Raw genomic sequence first — 25,217 nt, forward strand, 5'->3', positions numbered from 1 at the left:
TCCAACTCAGGTTCCTCCCATTCAGGTCCTCCTCCTCCAACTCAGGTTCCTCCCATTCAGGTCCTCCTCCTCCTCCTCAGGTTCCTCCCATTCAGGTCCTCCTCCTCCTCCTCCTCCTCCTCCTCCTCAGGTTCCTCCCATTCAGGTCCTCCTCCTCCTCCTCCTGAATCTGGTCAGGGATCAAACGGATGCTCGCAATTACTACCGGCCTGGACACTTTTTCATCAGTGGGATCATCTCTCCAAAACGCTTTGTTGAGGAAACGCCATACAACTTTTCTCAGACACCCTTCGCCAGGACTGAAGTGTATGCACTTATATGCAGATGGTTTCATGGTCCTCCACTCCTTATAATGGTTCCTGTTTATCAAGGAAATAGCCCCTTTCTCAGGGCTGGGGAGCCAAGGGCTGGTGTTGCAGGACTACCCTGCCCTGACCATTGGGCTTGCTGTTGGAGGAGCTGGGAGCTGGGGAGGGGTGTCTAGTAAAAGATTCTAGTAAAGGGAGGTGTGCTCATTCGTGTAGTTTCTGATCCAGAATATGGACAAAATTATAATTTTACCACACAGTCAAACCTGCAAGCCACCAGGCCCCATATGTAAGTAAAAGGGGACTGAGGTATTTGGTGCTTCTCTTCTGTCAATAAAATGGTCTCTTACCTACCTATAGTCTAGCCCCTTGGAAGAAGCCAAAGACCACTGCAAGAAAAGCAGCCTTTGCAGCAACTTCCCAGTATATCACAATTTTTGAGGGGCGCCTTCATTTCTTACTCATAAAACCACAGTAGAATAGAATCATAGAGTGGTAGAGATGGAAGGGACCCAGAGGAATCTCACCTGAAGCATCCATGACACATGGTCACCTTCGGAGGGAGTCCGTTCCACTGTTGAACAGCTCTGTGTGCTTCAAAGGTGCTGTAATGGAGCAGAGATTTCCAAATTCTTCCTCTATGCTAGACAGGAAAAGATTTGATGTCAATGCAGAAGGATGGAAAAACAAAGAAACAAACAAATATTAATCTTTGTGGATCATATAATGTCCCCACCCCCATTCATACGAATGCCAGTTGCACTCTGTTTAAAGGGTTCATTTATTGCAGGGAGGCACCTAGGTTCTACTGGCACATGTTGTCTTTCCTGTTCACCATTCAAGAGATCAACCAGGATCTCAGGCTCTTACCCAACATCACCCTGGGCTACAACATCTATGAGAACTATTTTGATGCAAGGATGACTTCGGACGCCATGCTAGAGCTGCTTGCAGGCAGTGGATGCAATATTCCCAATTATCACTGTGGAGAACAGAATCAGCTGCTGGCTGTTCTTGAAAGAAGCAACACTTTCATCTCAAGAGTGATTTCAGCCTTGTCAGGCATCTACAAAATCCCACAGGTAAGTAGTGGGAGAGCATGGAAGCACAGAGAATTCCAACTGTGTAAAATTCTATTTTCTCTTGGGAGGGGTCAAGTGAGGATATTTTTCAAAATGGGAAAATCCTGAGCTATGGATTCAACATCCCTTTTTCAAAACTGAGCCTTTACCAACTTGGCACCTCCAGATGTTTCCGACTAAAACTCCCATCAGCCTCAGCCAGCAGAGATTTAGATATCAGGCAATTCAGATGATTAAATACCCATTATGCTGAAAGTAAAATAAATTGCTGATCTTTTGCTTTGCTTGCTAGATCAGTTATGGCTTCACTTCCCAGGTTCTCGAAGGTAAAACCCTGTCCCCTTTTGTCTACCGGATGAGTCCCAAAGAGGAAAGTCAGTACCAGGGGATTGTTGAATTGCTCCTGCATTTTGGATGGACGTGGATTGGCCTCTTCACTCCAGACAATGACAGTGGAGAAAGATTTGTGAGCGCTGTGAAACCTCTGCTGCTCAGCAAAGGGATCTGCATTGCTTTATCAAAAAGAGTACCAGAAAATGATCCAGGTCAATTTATCAGGCCTGGGGAACCTTTTTTCCTATGGAGACAAGTTGGGGTATTTGTTTCCTATATAACCAATTCACAGACTATCGTAATCCTCATGGCAATACACTTTATCTATGAGAAGGAAATAGGGGCAAAAGTCTGGATCACAACATCTTTGCTAGAAATCAGAAATGGCTTTTACATCCCTCCAAATTTATTCCAGCACCTCCATGGTTCTCTGTCCTTTGCAATTCAGACCGGAATAAGGAGCAGCAAAGGTGACAAATTGCAGTTCAATCTTAGGGATTATTTCAATCAAGCATTTCAGTGTTCATATTCAAAGCATTTGTTGTCCGTGAAAGGCAGGATAAGATGCAAAGAGGAGGAGAAACTGGAGCCATTATCCCAAGGGGTGCATGAGAGAGCCCTGTCTCTAGACAGCTATGGCACTTACATCCATGTTCAAGCTGTGGCTCAGGCCTTGCATGCTTCGCTTTCCTCGAGATCCCAGAGGAGGCTGATGGTGGAGGAAGGAGAGCAATGGGGACCCCAAAGGCTACAGCCGTGGCAGGTATTTCCTTCCCCTTTTTGCAAACTGCACTCCACACAGATGCTGATCTTGACTGGGGATAGACCTGCAACATATCATAATTACTATTAGTATTAGTAATAGTAGCAGACCGCCCAACATTTCTCTGATGAAAATAGGGACATACCATCTGTCCCTATACAGATACTGTTGATACCTAGGGCTTTTTTACTGGGGGGTCGGGACTCACTCAAACTCAGTTCTGGCACCTCTCAGGCGGGTACCATTGCCATTCTCAGAGGGAGGTGTTCATGGTGATTTCCGGCACCCTTTTTGCTAGAAATATATCACTGTTTATACCCCACACATCTTTTTGGCTTGCCTCAGCACTCTGGGCAGCTCCCAAAATAAAGAAATTCATACTAAAATATAAAACATATTAAAATTCCCGATACAGGATTGGACGGCTTGTGGGTTGGATAACTCCACATCTGCCAACTTTTCTCCAATGAAGAAAAGGAAAAGTGGGGAATTTCGGGATCAAATGAAAAACTGACTCTAATCCAGGGACATCCCTGGAAAATTGGGGCACTTGCAGGGTCTGTAGTAATAAAAATGGCTGAATAGGTATTCCAGTCTACATGAGATACACCCAGGCCCCAAATCATAAGAGGTTGAAGTGAGTAGGACTGAGATATCCATCTTGGCTTCCAGGTTTCTCAGTGCTGGTGCTTTCCCCTGTCATTCCAGCTTCACCCTTTCTTGAGAGAAATTCGGTGTTTGAATACTTCCAGAGGCAGGCTGTGCTTGGATGAGAACTGGGAGCTGCCAGCGGACTTTGATATTGTGAACTGGGTGATCTCTCCCAATAAGTCTTGTGTCGTTATTGGGAATATAAGGAGAGAGACGTCTGCTAGCATAAAGTTCACCATTAACCCAGAAGCCATTGAGTGGCCCAAGAAATTCAACAAGGTAGGGGGAATCACAGAGAGGGGAGGCTAGGAGATCCTGAATATGCTTTTCCTTGAACAACTGCTGCAAAATGACTATATCAGGTTGACCAATGATGTATTGACCGTCCAATAACAGCTGCAACGGCCACTCCACAGCAGCTGAGATAGGTGGGAAATTTGGGATGCTCACAGAAAGCATAGAGCCCAGAGGTCCTCAGAGAAGACACCATTCACAGTTGTTGGTGAAAGATGATAATTTAAAAAAACAACAACCCTATTGTAATATAAGGTTAACGTTAAGAAATGGCATGTAAACTAGAAATAACTAGGGAAATAGATCAGCGACAAGAGGAAACCTTGCATCCCTCAAGAACAGAGTGAGGGAAACCAATATTTGGAAAAGTCATATTAAATTTATCTAAATTAGTGGTTGAGAGATTATCAGAATCCTGAAAATTGGGGAAATCACATTTCAGACTCCATTGCTATCTTCTTTGAAGATTTTTTAAGCAGGGAAGCAGGTAAACGGAGAAGAGGAATCAGAGTTCTGTGGCGCAAACCTCAGTTGTCCTGAACGAAGAACAAGATATTCTGGTCACCCCAATGGTCAGTGGGGGGTTGAAAGGACCCTGATGAGGGGTCAAAGGCTGCAGTCCAGAGATCAGTTTCAATTTACCCTATGAGTGAATTACATACCCACAAATACTCCTAACTGTTCCTCTTTGTTGCACCTTCTTGTCTTTCTGGTTAGGCCGTACCTCGTTCCAGGTGTACAGAAAGATGTCGACCTGGATATGCCAAGGTGGTTCTGGAAGGAAAGCCCGTTTGCTGCTATGCTTGTGCTCGGTGTGCGGAAGGGACCTTCTCCGCCCAGGAAGGTGGGTGACTCCAAGGGGAAGGTATTTGTCAGGGAACTGCCATCGGAGCCAGAGCGAGAGGGAGGGCTCCAGAGGGATTCTGGAGAGCGTCCCGGGAGGGAGAGAAGCAGCCCATCTTCTGGGGAAGGAAATCAGCGTAGCACCAGTGGAGAAGGGGGGCAGATTGGGGAATCGGCGAGGTGGCTCCATGACTCCTCGCCAGAGACCTGCAGGGAGAGCATGGGTCCTCCGCTGCCAACACCCTCCCTGCGCAGAAGGCTTCCGCGCAGGGAGAGTAGGCGGAGACTAGGTGTCAAAGAGCTTCTTTGCTGGAAGAAGTTCAAGAAACGCCCACTGACGGATTCTGCCAGCGATTGAGACAGCCACAGGTGAGTGGCTCTCCGGACAGAAAGGGTTCACTCAGACAACTCAGCAAGGTGTGGCGCCGATTTATGCACGAGCAACCCCTAGAACCATTACAGTATTCCGAGAGAGAGTAAACACTGGGCAGTAATCCAGTCTCACACACTTTTTGTGAGAATTCTGCAGATATTGGGGCTCCTTCCTCAACTTCTTTAGGATTAATCAACTTTATTACATCCAGGAAGTGAGTTGATAGGAATGACCATGAGGAAGACATCTCTGGGGTTGAAAGTGGGCAGCTGTGAGAGGAATGCCCATAAAGCATTCCTTTTTTATTTTTCATACCAAGTCACACCAAAAAGGAAATCATTTTGACATTTATAAAGAGTAATGGACAGGTGATGCAAACCAGCAAATGTTTAATAGCAAAAGCACAATAAAAAATAAAATATTTCAAATGAAAATTATTACAATATAATCAATGGACTGTTTTGATCTCACTACTATGAACATTGCATGGAAGCAACAGAAAACTGCATTTCAAATGTCAAGTTAAAGAGCTGTTTCTTCAGGATTAGACAGGATCCAAACAATGCAGTTAACAGAAGTGGAGTGCTCATTGCTACTCAGTTTATCCTACCTCACAATTTTTGCTTTACCTCATTTAGCATTCTTATTTCCTGAGGTCCACCACAGAGTTTTTCAAAACGTAGCAGAGCACAGATCCTTAGGGATGTAACTGATGCTGCAGCCACTCTTTTTCCTCTTCCTCAGATGCAGAACATTGCACCAAATGTTCAGAAGATCAGTATCCAAACAAGGACAGAAATCAATGTGCCCCCAAGATTATCATCTTCCTGGCTTATGAAGAATATTTGGGAATGGTGTTAGCTTCCATTGCCCTCTTCTTGTCCTTAACAGCAGGCATTGTGTTGGGAATCTTCATTAAATACAAGGACACTCCCATAGTCAAAGCCAACAACCGGGACCTCTCCTACATCCTCCTCGTCTCCCTCCTGCTTTCCTTTTTGTCCTCCTTCCTCTTCATCGGGCGCCCAAGGAAAGAGACCTGCCTTCTCCGACAAACGGCCTTCAGCATCATCTTCTCAGCTGCTGTTTCTTCTGTCTTGGCAAAGACCATCACGGTGGTGCTGGCCTTCCTGGCCACAAAGCCCGGGAACAGGGTGAGGAGATGGCTGGGCAAGAGTCTGGCCAACTCCATTGTCATCTCCTGTTCTGGGGGGCAAGTTCTCATCTGCACCATCTGGCTGGGCTCTTCTCCCCCATTCCCAGAGCCCGACATGCTCTCCCAGGTGGAAGAGATCATCCTGCAATGCAACGAAGGGTCTGTGGCCATGTTTTACGTTGCCCTCGGCTACATGGGCTTCTTGGCTGCCACCTGCTTCACGGTGGCTTTCCTAACCAGGAAGCTGCCTGGCTCCTTCAACGAAGCCAAGCTGATCACCTTCAGCATGCTGGTCTTCTGCAGCGTTTGGGTGTCTTTTGTGCCCACCTACCTGAGCACCAAGGGCAAGTACATGGTGGCCGTGCAGATCTTCTCTATGTTGGCCTCCAGTGCTGGGCTTCTGGGCTGCATCTTCCTTCCCAAGTGCTACATTATTGTGCTGAGGCCTGATCTGAACACAAAGGAGCACCTCACAACCAGAAATTAAGGGGACATGTGATTCTTAAAATAGTCCATGTTCCCAGTGTCCAGAAGTGCCTAAAGGAAACACAGCTACTCATCTATTGGAGGGAAGCAATGAGACGAAGCCAGATAGTTGTATTTCCTGCCTGCCAAACCTTTTAAGAGGAGGCATCTTATGCTCAGTCAGGAAGGAAGAGCGAGAGGCCTCCTCCTCCTACTTAGGTTCCTCCCATTCAGGTCCTCCTCCTCCTCCTCCTCCTACTCAGGTTCCTCCCATTCAGGTCCTCCTCCTCCAACTCAGGTTCCTCCCATTCAGGTCCTCCTCCTCCAACTCAGGTTCCTCCCATTCAGGTCCTCCTCCTCCTACTCAGGTTCCTCCCATTCAGGTCCTCCTCCTCCTACTCAGGTTCCTCCCATTCAGGTCCTCCTCCTCCTACTCAGGTTCCTCCCATTCAGGTCCTCCTCCTCCTCCTCCTCAGGTTCCTCCCATTCAGGCCCCATTTATAGAGCAAAACCAAGATCAGATGGGAAGTGAAAATAATTGGCAGAACAGCCACTAATGAAGCATTTAGAATAGGTTAATTAGCCAAGATTGCACCCTACTTAAACTTTCAACACTTCAAATTGGTGGAAAGCTTACTAAGTTCTCAGTCTTATAGCAATTCAACCTGTAGAATTCCAATGAAGGGTGCAATATAAAATTAATTAGTAAAGGTCCTAAGAAAGCTGACTAGTTTATGTATGTATGCAACCACAGCAGCTAGAACTTTATATGCACAGAAATGGAAAGAGTTCCCCACCAAGGAGGAATGGCTTATGAAACTGGGGGAATATGCTGAAATGGTGAAATTACCTGCTAAAATTACCATCCAAAATGACCATCCAAAATGATGGATTGTTTAAGGAAGAATGGAGATCAGGGATATATTATCTGTCAAACCATCATCCATACATGAAGTCAAAGGCAGAGGATTATTGAAATACGACATCGGGGCTTACATAATAAAAGCATATATATTTTAAAACATCTGATAAAAAGGAGTAATAAAAACAAACATCGAGAAAGGAGAGGTGGGGAGTCAAGAAGAAATTATGTATTTATTTTTACCAGTTGTATAAGAAGAAAGGTGTTTTGGAATATCTATGGAGACTTTATTAAATTTATTGTTATAAAAAATATATTTTCGTTAAGGATCCACCCAGATTCTTAGGAAGTTGAGGTAATTTGAGTCTGTTTTATTATTTTAACTTTTTGTATGTTCTGAAGTAAGTTTGTAAACTTTTTATGATTGTTACATAAAGCGCTTTGGGAGTTATTGGCCTAACCCTGTGGTACGTGGATTTTATGCAAGAGATGAAATGAGTAAGTAAGAAAGAAGTAAATATTAATAAATAAATGGATAAAGAATAATAAAACTGCTAGAATGCTAGCCTGGTGCCACGGGCTTGGCGCCTCAATGTGCCTGCTCTTTCTTACATATATTGCCCCCACCTCACTGAACCACCCTTAAAACCAATGCTAACTATCCCAGAGTATTCTGTAGGGGACCTGGGTGTGGGGGATAACCAGTGAGCTGGAGTCTCAAGCAGATGTTTTTCAAATAACAATAAAGATTTATTTTAAAACAAGGTAGTATAATACAAGTGGAGAAACTTAGGTTACTTCAATAATAATACGCTAGTTCAATTCATTTTCACAGGTTTCAGCTTGATAGTTTGGTCCTTTCTAAGGCGGTACTTTCCTTCAGTTAAAGATAAAGGGACCCCTAACAGTTATGTCCAGTCGCGGACGACTCTGGGGTTGCGGCGCTCATCTCGCTTGGCCGAGGGAACCAGCATTTGTCCGCAGATCATGTGGCCAGCATGTCTGGGTCATGTGGCCAGCATGACTAAGCTGCTTCTGGCGAACCAGAGCAGCGCACGGAAACGCCGTTTACCTTCCCACCGGAGTGGTACCTATTTATCTACTTGCACTCTGATGTTCTTTCAAACTGCTAGGTTGGCAGGAGCAGGGACCGAGCAGCGGGAGCTCACCCCGTCGTGGGGATTCGAACCACCGACCTGGGCAAGCCCTAGGCTCTGTGGTTTAGACCACAGCACCACCCGCGTCCCTCTTTTCCTTCAGTTACCCACCCCTTTAACAAATCCAGCTCCTGAGGGACTTTCAGTAACAGTCTTAAGGGTTCACCACACGCACCCTTCCTTCACTGGGTTTTGGAAGTCTCTTCTTTCCTCAGAAGAGTCTCTCCCCTGCAGGCGAGTTTGAGACCTAAGTAGATCTCAGCTCCTACTTCTGTCTCAGCCTCAGTCTCCCAGCAAGATCTGGTCCTATTACTCCCGCAGGACACTACACTCAGACACTACACTCAGTCCTTCACTGTACAGTGGAGTGGACCTTTTCTCCAGAACCAACTCTGCCTCCTCAACCCTCGTTGTATTTCAACCTCACTCCTATCCTATCTCCCTACCTAACTCCCAACCTCCTTCCTCAACCAGCTCAACTCAACCAACCACACCACCCTCAACAGCCCAACTCCCTGTCTCACTCCAACGTCTCTCTTTTTAAACTCTCCCTCCTGGAACTTCAGCCAATCAGAGGCTGCTGTTCTTTCACCATTTCCTGGCAGGAGATAAAAGTAAAAAAGAAATACTTATGGAACCAACTTTTCCGTCACACCTGGCTTCTGCACATGCAATTGTTTACAAGTAGAGAAGTTTCTGCTCAAAGTCAAGGAGCAAGTTGGCTCCATGTGCAACAGAAGCTCTCCTTCCGCAGAACATGTCGAAGGGGAAGGGAGAGTCAAAAGTTCAGAGCAACCTTTCTCCCCTCCACCAACCCCAGAGAGCTTCCCTCTGTTGGAGAAGCCTTTCAAAGATGGGGTGGAAATTCACTTGAAATGGCTTCAAAGCCACCAAGGTGCTACTTCCCTTCCAGGGGAGAACCAGAAGAGAGCGGCAGGAATCAAGCAGCCCAGACCCACCCAAAGTGGCCAGACGGTGGGCTTGAGAAAACCCTCCCCATCGCAGGCTCCACCAGTCTCTGTTTCTAGCAGCCTCCAGGAAACAAGATCCCACCACCATGTATCCCGTTCACAGTACTGAGGATGGCATTTCTCAGCATTCTTCATTTATTCATTTTTATTTATTCATATTTATTCCTTTATTTATTGATGTACTGAATCTATATACCGCTCTCTCCCTGGAGGTCTCAGGGCGGTTCACAGAACAAAATCAAAATATAAAACCACAACATATATAATCAAAATAAAAACAACACCCCAATAATGTCCCCCCCAAACCCCCACATTTTAAAAGGGCTTAGGATGCCCGGGATTCAAGGCTGGGACTCCTTCATCTGGCTGTTGTCCATCCCTGACCTTCCCACCTCTTCTTAAAAACCTCCAATGAATCATAGAATGGGAGACTTGGAAAGGGACCCCAAGGTCCTCTAGTCCAACCCTCTGCAATGCTAAATCATCCCTAACAGATGGCCATCCAAACTCTGCTTCAAAACCTCCAAGGAAGGAGAGTCCATGGTCAGATCCAGCTCCTTCTTTGGTCCTTGGGAGCAAGGTTCAGGCCAAACTTCCAACTCCCAAACACACCCCTTGACTTCTGTGCACCATGTTTTTCTCCAGCTCTGCACCTGCTGCTTGAGCCATTCAAGACTCCAGAAAGTTTTTGTGATGAAACTTATTCCACTTGGAATAATAAAAATTATAGTCTTCTCATCTTCTGAAAGCTCAGGAGATATTTCTGTAGATTGCATGAGCCTCGGAAAGCAACATGACAATATTAATTGCACTGTGTCTGGGGGGAAAAAGTTGGTGCAGAGAATATTTCCTGTGATGGAGACAGACCGAGTGAAGATGCAGAGCTGGAGAAAGAGGGAGGTGCCTGCCTTGTGCTTCCAAGCTCAGAAGGTAGAGTTGAAAGCCACCCAGATTGGGAAAGCCCAGGCAGTCTGGCCTTGCAAGAGTCTTTGGGTTCTTCTGCTTTGCCTCCTTGGCAGGTAAGAGGCGGAGGAGGCAGAGCCAGAATGAGATCCCTGCTCCTTCTGTTGCTGCTTCTGCTGCTCATTATGTCCTTTGGAGTCTGCAAGAACCACAAGGCGAAATGCCCCTTGAATCTGGTCAGGGATCAAACGGATGCTCGCAATTACTACCGGCCTGGACACTTTTTCATCAGTGGGATCATCTCTCCAAAACGCTTTGTTGAGGAAACGCCATACAACTTTTCTCAGACACCCTTCGCCAGGACTGAAGTGTATGCACTTATATGCAGATGGTTTCATGGTCCTCCACTCCTTATAATGGTTCCTGTTTATCAAGGAAATAGCCCCTTTCTCAGGGCTGGGGAGCCAAGGGCTGGTGTTGCAGGACTACCCTGCCCTGACCATTGGGCTTGCTGTTGGAGGAGCTGGGAGCTGGGGAGGGGTGTCTAGTAAAAGATTCTAGTAAAGGGAGGTGTGCTCATTCGTGTAGTTTCTGATCCAGAATATGGACAAAATTATAATTTTACCACACAGTCAAACCTGCAAGCCACCAGGCCCCATATGTAAGTAAAAGGGGACTGAGGTATTTGGTGCTTCTCTTCCGTCAATAAAATGGTCTCTTACCTACCTATAGTCTAGCCCCTTGGAAGAAGCCAAAGACCACTGCAAGAAAAGCAGCCTTTGCAGCAACTTCCCAGTATATCACAATTTTTGAGGGGCGCCTTCATTTCTTACTCATAAAACCACAGTAGAATAGAATCATAGAGTGGTAGAGATGGAAGGGACCCAGAGGAATCTCACCTGAAGCATCCATGACACATGGTCACCTTCGGAGGGAGTCCGTTCCACTGTTGAACAGCTCTGTGTGCTTCAAAGGTGCTGTAATGGAGCAGAGATTTCCAAATTCTTCCTCTATGCTAGACAGGAAAAGATTTGATGTCAATGCAGAAGGATGGAAAAACAAAGAAACAAACAAATATTAATCTTTGTGGATCATATAATGTCCCCACCCCCATTCATACGAATGCCAGTTGCACTCTGTTTAAAGGGTTCATTTATTGCAGGGAGGCACCTAGGTTCTACTGGCACATGTTGTCTTTCCTGTTCACCATTCAAGAGATCAACCAGGATCTCAGGCTCTTACCCAACATCACCCTGGGCTACAACATCTATGAGAACTATTTTGATGCAAGGATGACTTCGGACGCCATGCTAGAGCTGCTTGCAGGCAGTGGATGCAATATTCCCAATTATCACTGTGGAGAACAGAATCAGCTGCTGGCTGTTCTTGAAAGAAGCAACACTTTCATCTCAAGAGTGATTTCAGCCTTGTCAGGCATCTACAAAATCCCACAGGTAAGTAGTGGGAGAGCATGGAAGCACAGAGAATTCCAACTGTGTAAAATTCTATTTTCTCTTGGGAGGGGTCAAGTGAGGATATTTTTCAAAATGGGAAAATCCTGAGCTATGGATTCAACATCCCTTTTTCAAAACTGAGCCTTTACCAACTTGGCACCTCCAGATGTTTCCGACTAAAACTCCCATCAGCCTCAGCCAGCAGAGATTTAGATATCAGGCAATTCAGATGATTAAATACCCATTATGCTGAAAGTAAAATAAATTGCTGATCTTTGCTTTGCTTGCTAGATCAGTTATGGCTTCACTTCCCAGGTTCTCGAAGGTAAAACCCTGTTCCCTTTTGTCTACCGGATGAGTCCCAAAGAGGAAAGTCAGTACCAGGGGATTGTTGAATTGCTCCTGCATTTTGGATGGACGTGGATTGGCCTCTTCACTCCAGACAATGACAGTGAAGAAAGATTTGTGAGCGCTGTGAAACCTCTGCTGCTCAGCAAAGGGATCTGCATTGCTTTATCAAAAAGAGTACCAGAAAATGATCCAGGTCAATTTATCAGGCCTGGGGAACCTTTTTTCCTATGGAGACAAGTTGGGGTATTTGTTTCCTATATAACCAATTCACAGACTATCGTAATCCTCATGGCAATACACTTTATCTATGAGAAGGAAATAGGGGCAAAAGTCTGGATCACAACATCTTTGCTAGAAATCAGAAATGGCTTTTACATCCCTCCAAATTTATTCCAGCACCTCCATGGTTCTCTGTCCTTTGCAATTCAGACCGGAATAAGGAGCAGCAAAGGTGACAAATTGCAGTTCAATCTTAGGGATTATTTCAATCAAGCATTTCAGTGTTCATATTCAAAGCATTTGTTGTCCGTGAAAGGCAGGATAAGATGCAAAGAGGAGGAGAAACTGGAGCCATTATCCCAAGGGGTGCATGAGAGAGCCCTGTCTCTAGACAGCTATGGCACTTACATCCATGTTCAAGCTGTGGCTCAGGCCTTGCATGCTTCGCTTTCCTCGAGATCCCAGAGGAGGCTGATGGTGGAGGAAGGAGAGCAATGGGGACCCCAAAGGCTACAGCCGTGGCAGGTATTTCCTTCCCCTTTTTGCAAACTGCACTCCACACAGATGCTGATCTTGACTGGGGATAGACCTGCAACATATCATAATTACTATTAGTATTAGTAATAGTAGCAGACCGCCCAACATTTCTCTGATGAAAATAGGGACATACCATCTGTCCCTATACAGATACTGTTGATACCTAGGGCTTTTTTACTGGGGGGTCGGGACTCACTCAAACTCAATTCTGGCACCTCTCAGGCGGGTACCATTGCCATTCTCAGAGGGAGGTGTTCATGGTGATTTCCGGCACCCTTTTTGCTAGAAATATATCACTGTTTATACCCCACACATCTTTTTGGCTTGCCTCAGCACTCTGGGCAGCTCCCAAAATAAAGAAATTCATACTAAAATATAAAACATATTAAAATTCCCGATACAGGATTGGACGGCTTGTGGGTTGGATAACTCCACATCTGCCAACTTTTCTCCAATGAAGAAAAGGAAAAGTGGGGAATTTCGGGATCAAATGAAAAACTGACTCTAATCCAGGGACATCCCTGGAAAATTGGGGCACTTGCAGGGTCTGTAGTAATAAAAATGGCTGAATAGGAATTCCAGTCTACATGAGATACACCCAGGCCCCAAATCATAAGAGATTGAAGTGAGTAGGACTGAGATATCCATCTTGGCTTCCAGGTTTCTCAGTGCTGGTGCTTTCCCCTGTCATTCCAGCTTCACCCTTTCTTGAGAGAAATCCAGTGTTTGAATACTTCCAGAGGCAGGCTGTGCTTGGATGAGAACTGGGAGCTGCCAGCAGACTTTGATATTGTGAACTGGGTGATCTCTCCCAATAAGTCTTGTGTCGTTATTGGGAATATAAGGAGAGAGACGTCTGCTAGCATAAAGTTCACCATTAACCCAGAAGCCATTGAGTGGCCCAAGAAATTCAACAAGGTAGGGGGAATCACAGAGAGGGGAGGCTAGGAGATCCTGAATATGCTTTTCCTTGAACAACTGCTGCAAAATGACTATATCAGGTTGACCAATGATGTATTGACCGTCCAATAACAGCTGCAACGGCCACTCCACAGCAGCTGAGATAGGTGGGAAATTTGGGATGCTCACAGAAAGCATAGAGCCCAGAGGTCCTCAGAGAAGACACCATTCACAGTTGTTGGTGAAAGATGATAATTTAAAAAAACAACAACCCTATTGTAATATAAGGTTAACGTTAAGAAATGGCATGTAAACTAGAAATAACTAGGGAAATAGATCAGCGACAAGAGGAAACCTTGCATCCCTCAAGAACAGAGTGAGGGAAACCAATATTTGGAAAAGTCATATTAAATTTATCTAAATTAGTGGTTGAGAGATTATCAGAATCCTGAAAATTGGGGAAATCACATTTCAGACTCCATTGCTATCTTCTTTGAAGATTTTTTAAGCAGGGAAGCAGGTAAACGGAGAAGAGGAATCAGAGTTCTGTGGCGCAAACCTCAGTTGTCCTGAACGAAGAACAAGATATTCTGGTCACCCCAATGGTCAGTGGGGGGTTGAAAGGACCCTGATGAGGGGTCAAAGGCTGCAGTCCAGAGATCAGTTTCAATTTACCCTATGAGTGAATTACATACCCACAAATACTCCTAACTGTTCCTCTTTGTTGCACCTTCTTGTCTTTCTGGTTAGGCCGTACCTCGTTCCAGGTGTACAGAAAGATGTCGACCTGGATATGCCAAGGTGGTTCTGGAAGGAAAGCCCGTTTGCTGCTATGCTTGTGCTCGGTGTGCGGAAGGGACCTTCTCCGCCCAGGAAGGTGGGTGACTCCAAGGGGAAGGTATTTGTCAGGGAACTGCCATCGGAGCCAGAGCGAGAGGGAGGGCTCCAGAGGGATTCTGGAGAGCGTCCCGGGAGGGAGAGAAGCAGCCCATCTTCTGGGGAAGGAAATCAGCGTAGCACCAGTGGAGAAGGGGGGCAGATTGGGGAATCGGCGAGGTGGCTCCATGACTCCTCGCCAGAGACCTGCAGGGAGAGCATGGGTCCTCCGCTGCCAACACCCTCCCTGCGCAGAAGGCTTCCGCGCAGGGAGAGTAGGCGGAGACTAGGTGTCAAAGAGCTTCTTTGCTGGAAGAAGTTCAAGAAACGCCCACTGACGGATTCTGCCAGCGATTGAGACAGCCACAGGTGAGTGGCTCTCCGGACAGAAAGGGTTCACTCAGACAACTCAGCAAGGTGTGGCGCCGATTTATGCACGAGCAACCCCTAGAACCATTACAGTATTCCGAGAGAGAGTAAACACTGGGCAGTAATCCAGTCTCACACACTTTTTGTGAGAATTCTGCAGATATTGGGGCTCCTTCCTCAACTTCTTTAGGATTAATCAACTTTATTACATCCAGGAAGTGAGTTGATAGGAATGACCATGAGGAAGACATCTCTGGGGTTGAAAGTGGGCAGCTGTGAGAGGAATGCCCATAAAGCATTCCTTTTTTATTTTTCATACCAAGTCACACCAAAAAGGAAATCATTTTGACATTTATAAAGAGTAATGGACAGGTGATGCAAACCAGCAAATGTTTAATAGCAAAAGCACAATAAAAAATAAAATATTTCAAATGAAAATTATTACAATATAATCAATGGACTGTTTTGATCTCACTACTATGAACATTGCATGGAAGCAACAGAAAACTGCATTTCAAATGTCAAGTTAAAGAGCTGTTTCTTCAGGATTAGACAGGATCCAAACAATGCAGTTAACAGAAGTGGAGTGCTCATTGCTACTCAGTTTATCCTACCTCACAATTTTTGCTTTACCTCATTTAGCATTCTTATTTCCTGAGGTCCACCACAGAGTTTTTCAAAACGTAGCAGAGCACAGATCCTTAGGGATGTAACTGATGCTGCAGCCACTCTTTTTCCTCTTCCTCAGATGCAGAACATTGCACCAAATGTTCAGAAGATCAGTATCCAAACAAGGACAGAAATCAATGTGCCCCCAAGATTATCATCTTCCTGGCTTATGAAGAATATTTGGGAATGGTGTTAGCTTCCATTGCCCTCTTCTTGTCCTTAACAGCAGGCATTGTGTTGGGAATCTTCATTAAATACAAGGACACTCCCATAGTCAAAGCCAACAACCGGGACCTCTCCTACATCCTCCTCGTCTCCCTCCTGCTTTCCTTTTTGTCCTCCTTCCTCTTCATCGGGCGCCCAAGGAAAGAGACCTGCCTTCTCCGACAAACGGCCTTCAGCATCATCTTCTCAGCTGCTGTTTCTTCTGTCTTGGCAAAGACCATCACGGTGGTGCTGGCCTTTCTGGCCACAAAGCCCGGGAACAGGGTGAGGAGATGGCTGGGCAAGAGTCTGGCCAACTCCATTGTCATCTCCTGTTCTGGGAGGCAAGTTCTCATCTGCACCATCTGGCTGGGCTCTTCTCCCCCATTCCCAGAGCCCGACATGCTCTCCCAGGTGGAAGAGATCATCCTGCAATGCAACGAAGGGTCTGTGGCCATGTTTTACGTTGCCCTCGGCTACCTGGGCTTCTTGGCTGCCACCTGCTTCACGGTGGCTTTCCTAGCCAGGAAGCTGCCTGGCTCCTTCAACGAAGCCAAGCTGATCACCTTCAGCATGCTGGTCTTCTGCAGTGTTTGGGTCTCTTTTGTGCCCACCTACCTGAGCACCAAGGGCAAGTACATGGTGGCCGTGCAGATCTTCTCTATGTTGGCCTCCAGTGCTGGGCTTCTGGGCTGCATCTTCCTTCCCAAGTGCTGCATGACTGTGCTGAGGTCTGATCTGAACACAAAGGAGCACCTGACAACCAGAAATTAAGGGAACACCTGATTCTTAAAATAGTCCATGTTCCTGATGTCCAGAAGTGCCTAAAGGAAATACAGCTACTCCTCCATGTTGCTTATTCTCCATCTCTGAAAGAGATTGTGTTCCTTCTTAGCCCAGGTTTTGTGTAGTCCTGTTGACATGAACCGTAAGATGGGAGGAAATGTTTTGCTACCTTGCTTTGCCAAGGACTACAATGAGTCCTGATCTACTGCCCTTAGTTTGTAAAGTTTTATCATTTAATCATTTTTTGCTTTCAGAAGTTATATTTATCTGACAACCAGATAGGCTGGAGGGAGAGAGGAGTTAGGTCTTTGAGTGTGATTCCTTTGTCCTAACTGCCTATTAACCATATCAATTCTGATATTCCACAATACTGTTTGGTTATGCCAGTTCTATGTATTCAATTTTCTATGCTCCATTTCCCGCATTTATGCGCTATCATTCATAAGCTCACTTCACATCATTTTGTTCTCCTAAGCTTTGTATATCAATAAACTGAGAAATTCATTTAAGTTCTCTTCTGTGGTTCGTTGGTTTAATTTCTGTATTGTGTAAGCTCTGCTCCCTGTTCCAGAGAGTAGCAACGGACCTTAGCCAAGCCTTGACTGGGATCCAGTGAACTTTATTGCATTGACCAGGGTTAGGAATAGGGTTAGGGGCGGGCGAGGCAGGCGGGAAGAGAGGGGAGCGGGAACTCCGGCGCTCATGGGAGTGGCAGGCTGCCTATGCCAATCTGGGCGAGTCATTGTGAAAGGAGGTGGGGAGAGTAGAGCTGGGGAAGGCAATGGGTCACAAAAGGCAGCAGTGGAAAGCGGGGAGAGGTGGGGCGGGGTTTAGTGGAGAGTGGTCACGCCCACTAGGCTGGGCAAGGCAAAGCTGGGAGGAGCCTCTGGCTTGACTTATTTCATTATTATTACTAATATTAATTAGTAATGAAATATTAATTTGGGGGAATGTATTATAATATCATATAATTAATATAATATAATATAATTATATTATTATACAGGGTGATTCATAATAAAATATACAGTTTCAACACCCTATAAAAAAGAATATAATATATTTCATGTTACCTGTGACAGAATTGTAGGGGAATGTTTAAAGTATTTTAGAAACAGTCACAGATGTTCTATGTGTGCACCCTTTGTCACACGACACACATCACAATCAAAAATGCCGTTGCACAACAAACTCCATTTTGCTGAATTCAAGAACCCAAAACGCCTTCTCCACTCCAGACGCCGCCATTTCGCCTGACTAGTCACGTGACACGCGCACTCTCACCTCCATCACTTCCCTCAGTCGCGGAAGACAAACTGTATCAGTACATCTACCTCACGGTTCGCAGCTGTTTTCCGTGTCGGCGCCTGTCTTACAGGATCTGGAAAATGTATATTTCATTATGAATCACCCTGTATTATATTATTTCGGTGTCCAATCACAGCATTACTATAGGATTTTTCATTTCAATCAATCAAATCTTTATTACGGTAGTAGACCAGCATCAGTAGGGTGGGGTACAGTCATTTCCAAACTGTAAAACGTAAAGCTAAAAAGTATTAAAACACAAAGTATACATAAAAGTCTAAAAGAAGCGAAAAGACGGGTTTGGGAGCATTAAACAGATGTGGAAGAGCATAAAAGGTTAGTATATAAAAGACTCTGGCCCTCCATTTCCAGGGCACTCTGAGATGAGTGTTCATTCAATCTAGTGTCACAACAACCACCATTTCTTTCTACCCCACCCTCTGGCTTGGTTTCCCCAGCCACTCAGGGCGGCTCCCAATAGAATATGAAAAACACGATAAATACATCAAACATTGCAAACTTCCCTGAACAGGGCTACCTTCAGGTGTCTTCTAAAAGTCAGGTAGTCGTTTCTTTCCTTGACATCGGCTGGGAGGGCGCCACCACCAAGAAGGCCCTCTGCCTGGTTCCCTCTTTGTGGCCCAGGTCATCATCCGATGAATTGAGAGCGTCATTTATTTCTGTGTTTATAATTAAAGAAAACGTGCATTTTAAAAGTATTGCACCTTGATTGTAATATTAAGAATGCACTTAAAATTACTACGCACAACAATGAATAAGTGATTGCAATGCACACAGAGCTAATCAGTATAAATATGTGTGAACAATGTTCTTAAAAACATTTGTTAACCAAGTCTAATATTACTATCTTGTTGTGATTATTATTACTTATATTGCTACTAATCCCAGTGGCTTACAAGACTGAGCTCCATTCTGCCTTGGTCAGACGCCACCTGGAATACTGTGTCCAGTTCTGGGCACCACAATTTAAGAAGGATGTTGACCAATGGGAAGAAACCCCTCCAGAGAGATGCTGGTTCAGGCAGCCCCCTGAGCTTAGACTACGAAGCCTCTGAGGGCGTGCAGAGTGCAGATCCCCCCAGGGGCCCCCCTCTCTCCCAGGCTCACCTGGGGGCCCTGCCCCTGCCAGCCTCCCCAGCCTCTGAGGGCGTGCAGAGTGCAAATCCCCCCAGGGGCCCCTCTCTCTCCTGGGCTCACCTGGGGCCCTCCCCCTGCCAGCCTCTCCGGCCTCTGAGGGCGTGCAGAGTGCAGATCCCCCCAGGGGCCCCTCTCTCTCCCTGGCTCACCTGGGGGCCCTGCCCCTGCCAGCCTCTCCGGCCTCTGAGGGCGTGCAGAGTGCAGATCCCCCCAGGGGCCCCTCTCTCTCCCGGGCTCACCTGGGGGCCCTGCCCCTGCCAGCCTCTCCGGCCTCTGAGGGTGTGCAGAGTGCAGATCCCCCCAGGGGCCCCCCTCTCTCCCGGGCTCACCTGGGGGCCCTGCCCCTGCCAGCCTCTCCGGCCTCTGAGGGCGTGCAGAGTGCAAATCCCCCCAGGGGCCCCCCTCTCCCCCGGGCTCACCTGGGGGCCCTGCCCCTGCCAGCCTCTCTGGCCTCTGAGGGCGTGCAGAGTGCAAATCCCCCCAGGGGCCCCTCTTTCTCCTGGGGGCCCTGCCCCTGCCAGCCTCTCTGGCCTCTGAGGGCGTGCAGAGTGCAAATCCCCCCAGGGGCCCCTCTCTCTCCCGGGCTCACCTGGGGGCCCTGCCCCTGCCAGCCTCTCCGGCCTCTGAGGGCGTGCAGAGTGCAGATCCCCCCAGGGGCCCCTCTCTCTCCTGGCCTCACCTGGAGGCCCTGCCCCTGCCAGCCTCTCCGGCCTCTGAGGGCGTGCAGAGTGCAGCTGGTGTCCCTGGCGGAGGCAGAGGCAGGAGGGCCATGGAGCCAGGCTTTGAGATCCCCTCGGAGGGGAAGGGGCCACCTTCCAAAGGCCCTGCGACTCCCGCCAGCCTCTGCCAGCCTGGTCCACACTGGGAGGGGGGGCAGACTTCCCAGCATGCACTGCCAGCTCTGCCAGGCCAATGGTCGATTCCCAGCCTCAATAAATTTGAAATTTGCTGGTTTTTCCAGTGTATAACCAAATCAATCAATCTCAAGGTGTCTTTTGTTCGGTTTCACTATTTAGCTTTATGGATAAATTAACCTCTATTAGGTTTCATTTCCCTCACGTCCTTCTTCCCAGCATGCTTTGCTGCCCCTTCTTCTCACAAACAAGGATCCTGTTTCCTGTAATTGAAATTTACCCTTTTTCCAATGTATAACTCAATAAATAAGCCCCAAGATGTCTTCTGTTAGGCTTCACTTATTAGCTTTATTGATAAATTATCCTTTATTAGGTTTCATTTCATTTCCCTCACGTCCTTCCTCCCAGCATGCTTTGCTGCCCCTTCTCACAAACAAGGATCCTGTTTCCTGTAATTGAAATTTACCCTTTTTCCAGTGTATAACTGAATGAATAAATCCCAAGATGTCTTTTGTTCGGTTTCACTATTTAGCTTTATGGATAAATTAACCTCTATTAGGTTTCATTTCCCTCACGTCCTTCTTCCCAGCATGCTTTGCTGCCCCTTCTTCTCACAAACAAGGATCCTGTTTCCTGTAATTGAAATTTACCGTTTTTCCAATGTATAACTCAATAAATAAGCCCCAAGATGTCTTCTGTTAGGCTTCACTTATTAGCTTTATTGATAAATTAACCTCTATTACGTTTCATTTCCCTCACGTCCTTCTTCCCAGAATGCTTTGCTGCCCCTTCTTCTCACAAACAAGGATCCTGTTTCCTGTAATTGAAATTTACCATTTTTCCAATGTATAACTCAATAAATAAGCCCCAAGATGTCTTCTGTTAGGCTTCACTTATTAGCTTTATTGATAAATTATCCTTTATTAGGTTTCATTTCATTTCCCTCACGTCCTTCTTCCCAGCATGCTTTGCTGCCCCTTCTTCTCACAAACAAGGGTCCTGTTTCTTATCATTTTATTTTTCTCTTATTCTTCCATTTAAACTTGATGGAGGGGCAGAGCGATGGAGAAAGAGAGAAGGCTTTTCCTCACAGCCTTTCCCTCGCCCTTCCCAGGCTGCCCTGCGCAACCTTCCTCCTGGCCTGCTAATAAACTAATAACAACCAATTATTATACTCATAAACCCGCATAACCCAGGAAGTCGCGAAGAGACCTCGTCCTTTTCCTCATTCCCTGGGAGGCACCTAGAACGGCTTCCCCCTTTTCCCGACGTCCCACGGCTCCTGCGCCCTGGACAACAGAGGCCAAAATGGCGCTGGCCACCCGCCAGTTGTTTTACCTGCAATTTAGAGCTCCCAAAATGCTTTAAATGCATGTTGTGGCTGTGATTTTTATAGTGCTTTTAATATTCTGTTGGGAGCCGCCCAGAGTGGCCTGGGAAACCATTATTATTATTATTATTATTATTATTATTATTATTATTATTATTATTATTATTTCACCACCTTGATTGCAATGAAACCTAAAGCAGACCCATTGAAATGCAATTCTTAACTTCGTTTCGGGTTTACACCAACCATTCTTCTTTTCGCAGTTGAGACTGACCATTCACTTTCTTCTGATTGGTACCTGATTGATAAACTCACTCTTTAACGTCATCTGAATCTCTGTAACCCGACGTTAAGAAATGGCATGTAAACTAGAACTAACGAGGGGAATCCCATTTCAGACTCCATTGCCATTTTCTTTGAAGATTTATTCAGCAGGGAATCAGGTCAACGGAGAAGAGGAATCAGAGTTCTGTGGCGCAAAACTATGCCCTCGGCTCCCTGGGCTTCTTGGCTGCCACCTGCTTCACGGTGGCTTTCCTAGCCAGGAAGCTGCCCGGCTCCTTCAACGAAGCCAAGCTGATCACCTTCAGCATGCTGGTCTTCTGCAGCGTTTGGGTCTCTTTTGTGCCCACCTACCTGAGCACCAAGGGCAAGTACATGGTGGCCGTGCAGATCTTCTCTATGTTGGCCTCCAGTGCTGGGCTTCTGGGCTGCATCTTCCTTCCCAAGTGCTACATGATTGTGCTGAGGCCTGATCTGAACACAAAGGAGCACCTGACAACCAGAAATTAAGGGGACATCTGATTCTTAAAATAGTCCATGTTCCCGATGCCCAGAAGTGCATAAAGGAAACACACTTGCTCATCCATGTTGCTCATTCTCCATCTGTGAAAGAGATTGTGTTCATTCTTAGCCCAGGTTTTGTGTAGTCCTGTTGACATGAACCGTAAGATGGGAGGAAATGTTTTGCTACCTTGCTTTGCCAAGGACTACAATGAGTCCTGGTCTACTGCCCTTAGTTTGTAAAGTTTTATCATTTAATCATTTTTTGCTTTGAGAAGTTATATTTATCTCACAACAAGATAGGCTGGAGGGAGAGAGGAGTTAGGTCTTTGAGTGTGATTCCTTTGTCCTAACTACCTATTAACCATATCAATTCTGATATTCAACAATAGTTTCTAGTTATGTCATTTCTATTTATTGAATTTTCTCCATTTTCTACATGTATGCTGGATCATTCATAAGTACACTTCACGTCATTTTGTTCTCCTATACTTTGTATATCAATAAACTGAGAAATTCATTTAAGACATCTTCCGTAGTCTGTTGGTTTAATTTCTGTATTGTGTAAGCTCTGCTCTCTGTTCCAAAAAGTAGCAACTGACCTTAGCCAAGCCTTGACTGGAGACCAATGGGTTTTATTACACTGGCCTGGATGTGACATGTTGTGCACTGATATTGAGTGGATCACCAGATTACGAGTGAGCAAGCAACAAGTTTAGCATTGGAGGAAAGCAATGAGACGATGCCAGATAAGTTGTATTCCCTGCCTGCCAAACCTTTTAAGAGGAGGCATCTTATGCTCAGTCAGGAAGGAATAGGGAGAGGCCTCCGCCTCCAACTCAGGTTCCTCCCATTCACGTCCCCATTATAGAGCAAAGCCAAGATCAAAAGGGCAAGTAAAAATAATTTACAGATCAGCCACTGACAAAGCATTTATATTAATTAGTCAAGATTGCATCCTACCTAAACTTTCATCACTTCAAATTGGTGGAAACTCTCATTCTTATTACGATTCAACTTGTAGCATTCCAATGAAGGGTGCTATATAAATTTAAGCTGGGAGCAGCCTCTGGCTTGACTTATTTCATTATTCTTACTAATATTAATAAGTAATAAAGTATGAATTGGGGGGGGGGAGGGGAATACATTACATTAGTGTCCAGTCATTGCATTTCTATAGGATACTTCATTTCAATCAATCAATCAATCAATCAAATCTTTATTACAGTAGTAGACCAGCATCAGTAGAGTGGGGTACAATCATTTTCAGTCTGTAAAACGTTTTGGAAAGCGAAAAAGTATTTAACACAAAGTATATATAAAAGTCTAAAAGACGCTAAAAGAAGGGTTTGGGAGCATTAAACAGATGTGGAAGAGCATAAAAGGTTAGTATATAAAGACTATGGCCACCAATTTACAGAGCACTCTGATATGAGTGTTCATTAAATCTAGCACAGGGGTCTGCAACCTTTAAGACAAAAAGAGCCACTTGGACCCGTTTCCGAAGAAAAAACAACAACTGGGAGCCGCAAAACCATTGCGACATTTAAAACAAATATAACACTGTGAACGGCTTACCGTGCTTGACTATTTCCTGAGCGGCTACAAAACTAGCATATGTTGTGGAATTTGCAGACTTCACCCAATTCTTGAAATTATTTTTGCTCCTATCAACCTTCCTCATAAGTTCTGCAATGGCTTTTCGTCTCTCATCTCCATCTGGATATTTTTCAGCAAAGGCTGTGTGTTTATTCTGGAAATGTCTTGCAATATTTGACTTTTTGTTGTTTGCAAATTTCTCACCACATATTAAGCATACTGGTAAACCAGTCTTGTCAGTAGAGAAGGCAAATGATTCTGTCCATGTATCATTACACATTCTGTTTTCTTCAGAAATTTTTCTTTTCTTGCCTTTATCCATGGCTGGGCTACCGGGGGTCCAAAAGAGGGACGCAACTAGAAATCAGAGGGCCCCATAGCAAAATTTGCTATGCCCAATAATCAATGCCCCAAAATGCCATAGAAAATTAATCAGGGCCCCAGTGTACCATAAATCCTAATCAGTGCCTGATGTAAATAATAATTAATAATGAGGGCCCAATGTCATCCTCGTCATTTTAAAATAACTTTTTTGACACTTTTTTATTATTTTTTTGTTTGACCCCTCAGAATTACTCCTCCTCATAGAAATAAAGGTTAAATTAACAAGTTACCTTTTTTTGAGTGTGTGTTCTTCACTCCCCTTCAAAACAGTGACCAGCTTACATGCCCCCTTTCAATGCAGCCTGCTTACAGCCCTCAACCAAAATGGCCGCTCCCGCGACTCCCACGTGCGCCCACAAAGATGGCGCCGACGATTTCCCCTTATCGGTGCCCTTTAAAGAAATGGCCGCCGCAGCTTCAACCCACGCCTAGAGGAGGCTAGAGAGGGAGAAAAGCGGGGGGCGGGGGGGAGGAAAGCAGCGAGGACGGCGGAGAAGGACTGCCGGGAGTGGAATCCCACACACCGCGAGGGGAAGGAAGGGAGAGGGTGCGAGCTGGAACGGGGCAAAGAGGGCGGTCCGATTGGCGGGCAGGGTTGCAGGCACGCCCGGGGATTCCCCTGTTCTCGCGGGGGCAAAAGGCCAGCCCCCGCGAATGGAGTGTGGGAGGGGTTAGCTCGCAACCCCCTCTCCTCTCTAGCTCGGAAATGGCTTTGCGGAACATGCGCCTCCTCCCCTCGCCTCCGCCCCGGAGCCGCGGCAAAGGCGTTAAAGAGCCGCATGCGTCTCCGGAGCCGCAGGTTGCCGACCCCTGATCTAGCATAATAATAGTAATGAAAAGGTGTGGCAATGGAGGAGTGCAGGGAAAAGAAAACTCCTGGCACTCATTCTTTCTTGCTACAGAATTAAAAGATTTCTCTGCTTTTCTCCTTCTTTTCCCCTTGGGTGGTGTGTTCAGCGGTCACCCTCAGGGGAAACAGGTGTCCCCCCCCCCCCCTTGGAGGAAATGGACTGATCGGAACCTGGCTGTGACATCGGCTCAGAATCCCAGCCTCACTTTGCAGTTGAGGCCAACAGCCTTTTGGTGGTTTCTCTGCAAGTGAATCAGAAAAAACTCTTATTGGACACCGAGAAAGCAAAGCCTGAAGACTGACGTCTGGGGAAATGGTGAGGGGACCAGCAGGAAACTGCTAAGGGAGTTTTGAGTCCTTTTATTCTGTTGCAGTTGCAGAGAAAGGAGGGTGGGGGGTGGGGGGTTGGGGTCCGCCCCAGGTGT

The 25,217-nt window shown here is 46.1% G+C and overlaps 1 long non-coding RNA gene across 1 annotated transcript; it reads right to left on the reverse strand.

Moving 5' to 3' along the window:
* Positions 1–1,749: 1,749 nt before the first annotated feature.
* Positions 1,750–17,903, reverse strand: LOC114589999 (uncharacterized). The gene is made up of 3 exons (XR_013391258.1): positions 17,811–17,903; positions 11,061–11,176; positions 1,750–2,550 (listed from the first exon to the last, which is right to left on the reverse strand). It is a non-coding gene; the product is annotated as an uncharacterized LOC114589999 (long non-coding RNA).
* Positions 17,904–25,217: the final 7,314 nt, after the last annotated feature.

This window comes from Podarcis muralis, chromosome 18 (assembly GCF_964188315.1).
Source record: "Podarcis muralis chromosome 18, rPodMur119.hap1.1, whole genome shotgun sequence".
NCBI lineage: Eukaryota > Metazoa > Chordata > Lepidosauria > Squamata > Lacertidae > Podarcis > Podarcis muralis.